The sequence below is a fragment of the Mirounga leonina genome, unplaced genomic scaffold (assembly GCF_011800145.1).
Source record: "Mirounga leonina isolate KUSES-001 unplaced genomic scaffold, KU_Mleo_1.0 Mir_151, whole genome shotgun sequence".
NCBI classification, from domain to species: domain Eukaryota; kingdom Metazoa; phylum Chordata; class Mammalia; order Carnivora; family Phocidae; genus Mirounga; species Mirounga leonina.
Genome location: NW_023270377.1, coordinates 107,822,185 through 107,828,184, shown reverse-complemented (window position 1 = coordinate 107,828,184; position 6,000 = coordinate 107,822,185). Strand labels below are relative to the sequence as shown.

General features: G+C 45.3%; 1 long non-coding RNA gene across 1 annotated transcript in view; it reads left to right on the top strand.

The window, feature by feature from the left end:
- LOC118012570 overlaps positions 1-1,708 on the top strand; it is a 2,153-nt gene extending 445 nt beyond the window's left edge. The window contains exon 2 of the long non-coding RNA XR_004679755.1: positions 1,560-1,708. This is a non-coding gene — a long non-coding RNA (uncharacterized LOC118012570). The remainder of the gene's footprint in view (positions 1-1,559) is intronic.
- Positions 1,709-6,000: the final 4,292 nt, after the last annotated feature.

Below are 6,000 nucleotides of genomic sequence, written 5' to 3'. Positions count from 1 at the left end.
AGGAGGAGTAGTGGGCAGGGGCGGAAGGGAGGAGGGGGAGGGGAGGGAGGGAAGAATGGGGAAGGGAGGGAAGGGAGGAGAAAAGAGGGAGGGGGAGGGGAGGGGAGGAGGAAAGGAGGAGTAGTGGGCAGGGGTAGGAAGTGAGGAGGGGGAGGGGAGGGAAGGAGGAGGTGGGAGGAGGAAGGAGGGAGGGAGGAGGGGGAGAAAAGAGGAGGGGAGGAGGAGGGGAGGAGGAAGAGAAGAGAGGAGGGGAGAACAAGGGCAAGGTCCAAAGTAAGGGTTCCAAACCTTTGGCCTACGGGCCAAATTTGGCCTGTCTTCTGTTTTTGTTCAGCTCAGGAGCCGAGAATGGTTTTCACATTTTGTAACTGTTGAAAAATACAGAGATTAATATTTTGTAACAAATGAAAATTATATAAAATTCAAATTTCAGCGTCTACGAGGAGTTTTATTGGAACAGTAATGCTCATTTGTTATGTCTGTCCATGACTGCTTTGCAGAACAGCAGAATTGAGCCATTATGAGAGACCATGAGGCCCCCAAAGCCTAAAGTGTTTACTACCTGTACCTTTACAGGTTTGCTGCCCACATTCCAGGGGCTGCTCAAGGCCCTGGCTGTTAAGGAGGGGGTGTTGGGCCTCGGTCTGAGGGAGGAGTCCCAAGCTGGGGAGCCATCCCAGCCCTGCTCAGCCTTACCCTAGGGCTTGTCAGCTGGCGGGAGAGCCCTCCTTACCTGCCCTGCAGGCCACCCTCTGTGGGGGCACGTGGGCGAGCTCCTCCCTGCAGCCCGGGCACCCAGGTTTGTCCCACACCATCTTTGGGAGCCTTTCCCCATGTGGTGGGCGGGGCCATGGGACCGTGTACTCCCAGCTAAGTGGTTGTTCCTTCTGGTTACCCATTAACCAGCTAGTCCTTACCCAAAGTTTCAAGGAAGTCAGGCCTACACATTTATTGCCTTGTTGCTCCCGGGAACGTGACAAGCCCTGTCACCTGCACCCCAGGACAAACGGTCTTGGTGATCCAGGTTCTGGCCTTGTGCAAGCTATTGCCTAAGGCAGTGTTTGAGACTTTATTTATTTATTTATTAATTTATTATTTATTATTTATTTATTTATTTTTAAAGATTTTATTTATTTATTTGACAGAGAGAGAGACAGTGAGAGAGGGAACACAAGCAGGGGGAGTGGGAGAGGGAGAAGCAGGCTTCCCATGGAGCAGGGAGCCTGACGCGGGGCTCGATCCCAGGACCCCGGGATCATGACCTGAGCTGAAGGCAGACGCTTCATGACTGAGCCACCCAGGCGCCCCGAGACTTTGTTTTTTTTTTTTTTAAACCTCAACCCTCAGTTAGAAATACATTTTACATTGTAGCAAAGTTTCACAAAACTATCTACCCCTATTACAGGTGATGTACTCTTGCCAGTGTTCCTTTTCTGTTTTTTAAAAATGATGATCATGAAACACGAAATTGACTTTATGAACTACTAACGGGTTGCAACCAGCAATACGAAAAATGCGTTTGATGGTATTCAGACATATCTGTCTTTTCTCTTTTACAGTACAAAGCACAGCAGCAGCAGAGGGCCTCCTTCACCTGTCGGCAGAGGCTTCCTGGCTCTCAGTCTTCATGTCTCTCCTTGCCGCCCTTGACCTAAGACAGAGCCCTCAACCTCCATGAGGAATAAATCCGCATACCTGTTTGTTTCTACCCCATGTGTATTGAATCCTGGTAACCTTGATTACCTGGAGTGGGGGAGGACGGGAGGAATTGGGGATAGGAAGAGGACTTAGTCTTCACTCTGCTTAAGTAAGTGCTGTTTGAATTCTGTCACATACATATTACTTTACATTTGGTATTTAAAAACATTTGGAACCTACAGAAAGGTGTCAGGAACACATGCAGCCGTCCTGCGCCCAGCAACAAGTTCATGTACTCTACCTTCCTCCCACTCCTTTCTCCCCACCCCCTCCCCACAGACCTCTTCAACCACCCCCTGCATCTGCCCCTGGGAGTGAATGAAGCCTCAGAATGCTTAACATTCCCAGCAGTGAGCAGTGCTGACAACTGATATGTCAGAAGTCCAGTTGAAAGTTAGTTGCCATCCAGGGGCACCTGGGTGGCTCAGTTGGTTAAGCGGTTAAGCGTCTGTCTTTGGCACAGGTCATGAACCCAGGGTCTTGGGATCGAGCCCCACATGAGGCTCCCTGCTCAGCAAGGAGCCTGCCTCTCCCTCTGCCTGTCACTCCCCCTGCTTCTGCTCTCTCTCTCTGTCAGATAAATAAATGAAACCTTTAAAAAAGAAAAAAAGGGGAAAAAAGGAAGTTGGTTGCCATCCTGTAGACTGCCTACCAGCATGCAGTCTTTTTATTTTGAAAATTTAGGCTTACAAAAAAGCTGCCAGGATAGCATGCTCCGCTCAGATGCCCCTAATGTTAACCACAGAAGGACCAAAGCCAGGCGATTCACAATGATATAACACTGTTCACTCATCTACTAGCCTTATTTGGATTTTGCCAGATGTCCCACCAGCATCCTGTTTCTGGCCCAGGATCCCATTTGGAATCCCACGTGGCATTTCGTTGTCCTGTTCCCTTCAACCCCCACCTGGGAGAGTTCCTCAGTCTCCCCTTGCCACCTCAGCCCTTTGGCCAGTTATGTTGTAGGACGGATCTCCCTGTTCTCTCCTTCCTAGATTGAAGTTACCCATTTTTGGCAAGAATACCACAGAAGTGATGTGTCCTTCTCTGGATACCCTTATCAGGTGGTCCTGATGTGTCTAATTACTCTCATAATAATTTTGATCACTTGGTAAAAGTGGTATCTCCCTGACGTTTCTCCACAATAAAGTCACTGTTTTCCTTTGTAATTAATAAACATTCTGTGGGGAGATGCTTTATGACTATATAAATATCCTGTTCTCTCGTACTTTTTCCTGCTAATTTTACTATCCCTTGATGATTCTTGTTTGCAACACTTATTACTGTGGTTTTTATCAAATAGTGATTTTTCTATTTCCACTATTCTTTTTACATTAAATGGGAATTCTACTGTAAAAAGGAACTGTCTCTTTCCCCTGTTTATTTACTTAGTCCATTATTTTTATATCTTTATGGATGGTCTCTTAGATATTTATTTCATTCTGTGGGTTATAATCCATTACTCTTATTTTTCACTCAAATCGTACCAGATTTGGTGATTGAGAGCTCCTCTAAGTTGGCTTCTGTGCTCCTTGACCTGCCTCCATTATTTCTGGAGCGCTTCCTTACTGTCTGACACAAGATGTTCCAGGCTCTTCTGGTACTTTCCCTGCCCCAGCCCTGGAATCAGCCATTTCTCTAGGAGCCCTAGTTTGTTTTATTGGAGAATGGTATTTAGGAAGTAGGATCTAGGCACAAATCAGATTTAACTTGGTTAAATGAAAATGCAAAACTGGACTGGCCTTTGGAATAGCTTGGGAAGGACAGGGGCAAGCTATGCAGGGCAGAGGGGGGAGGTGAGAGGCGGGGACACAAACAGATACTGAGGTTGAGAGAGAGTGGGCAGAACAGAGTGAGCCAAGGTAGGGAGGGCAGCATGACTGTTCATTCAGTCCTTGGCTGGGAGTACCTGTGGGAAGCATGGCCTCCATGCAGATAAAAGGAAGGATTCAGAAAGAAACCATCAACAAAACAAAAAAAGGCAACCTACTGAATGGGAGAAGATAGTTGCAAATAATCTATCCAATAAAGGATTAATATTCAAAGTATTTGAATAACTTACACAACTCAACACCAGAAAAACCAAAAACCTGATTTTAAAAATGTATGGAGGACTTGAACAGACATTTCTCCAAAGAAAAAATACAGATGACCAACAGACACATGAAATGGTGCTCCACATCACTGATCATTAGGGAAATGCAAATCAAAACCACAATGAGCTATTACCTCACACCTGTCAGAATGGTTCAAAAACTCAAAACACAAGACTCAAAAACACAAGAAATAACAAATGTTGGTGAGGATGTGGAGGAAAGGGGACTCTGGTGCACTGTTGGTGGGAAGGTAAATTGGTGTAGCCATTGTGGAAAACAGTATGGAGGTTCCTAAAAAATTAAAAATAGGATTACCATATGATCCAGTACCATATGATCCAAATACCCACTACTGGATATTTACCCAAAGAAAAAAAAACACTAATTCAAAAAGACACATGCATCCCTATCTTTATGGTAGCATTATTGACAATGGCCAAGATATGGAAGCAACCCAAGTGTCCATTGATAGATGGATAGATAAAAAAGACGTGGTATATATATATACAACAGAATATTAGTCAGCCATAGAAAAGAATGAAATCTTGCCATTGGTGACAACATGGATGGATCTAGAGGGTATTATGCTAAGTGAAATAAACTTAGAGAAAGAAATACCATATGATTTTACTTATGTGTGGAATCAAAAAAACAAAGAAAAGGCAGAAATAGACCCATAAATACAGGAAACAAACTGACGGTTGCTGGGGGTGGGGTGGGCAAAATGAGTGAAGGGGGGTGGGAGATACAGATTTCCAGTTATGGAATGAGTAAGTCATGGGGATAAAAGGTACGGCATAAGGACTATCACCAATGGCACTGTAATGCATTGTATGGTGACAGATGGGAGCTACGCTTGTGAGCATACACGTAGACTTACGGAATCACTATTTTGTACATCTGAAACTAAAGTCCCATTGTATATCAACTATACTTCAATTAAAAAAAACCAAGGAGGGATGCCTGGGTGGCTCAGTCGGTGAGCATCTGACTCTTGGTTTTAGCTCAGGTCATGATCTCAGGGTCCTGTGATCAAATCCCATGTCGGGCTCCAAACTCAGGGGGAGTCTGCTGGAGATTCTCTCTTTCCCTCTCTTTCTGACCCTCTCCCCTCTCTAAAATAAATAAATACATCTTTAAAAAATTTAAAAAAAAAATCAAGGAACACTGGGCTGCAGGCAGGGATATGCACCTGGGGTGTGCAACCTGGGGCCTGGAGTTGGGAGGGAGGGGATGACCTTTCATTTTTGTCCTTTTATTATTTTTTTTAAAGATTTTATTTATTTAACAGAGAGATAGAGCACAAGTATGCAAAGAGGCAGGCAGAGGGAGAGGGAGAAGCAGGCTTCCCACTGAGCAGGGAGCCCGATGTGGGGCTCGATCCCAGAACCCTGGGATCATGACCTGCGCCGAAGGCAGACGCTTAACCCACTGAACCACACAGGTGCCCTTCATTTTTGTCTTTAACAATGTCTGTGTTGTTTCCTTTTCTCAAACTGAAGAACAATGGAAGGGGCGCCAATGGACCAGTGCAGTGGGGTTCACCCAGCACAGACAGTCTTTCCATGGGGGGCCAGCCACGTTGCAGTTCCAAATGCTGAAATCCTTGGGGCTCAGAGGGAGTGCAGCTTTCAAACTGCACTGCTTGTCACACGGCACAAGAAGTACATCTTACAACATATCCTAACATACAGACACATATTCCACTCAAACCAGTATCCACCGTTGTTATGTATGACACAAGCTGTTTTCTCTTCCAGGCAGGTTATTTCCCACTAGTTTGATTCCAGAACATGCTAATGAATGGATCCGAAACTGCAGTTTGAAAAACACCCCTCCAGGCCATCCTCTTATTGTGCAAACAGGGTAACTGCGGCCCTAAGAAGGGAACTGAGTGCCCCAAATGCTATCGCTTTTCAAGAGGACCTTTTTACTTATGACCTTTCAAACAATGCTACATTTGTATAGCTACTGGGGGGGAAATAGGTCTGGATAATGAGAGTAGATTTTTGGAAAGTGTGAAGAGTTGGATGAAATTAGGCTAATGGTCTTGAACCAGATTTCCTGGCCTTATTCAATAGCCCGAAATGCCTAATGTTGGAGGCCCTAGGCTCTTGGAAATAAAGTAAATATTTTGTCCTTCATCCGTCCCTTCACGACTTACTCAGCTAAAGCTCTGAGCAGGCACCTGCAGAGGCGGGCTTGC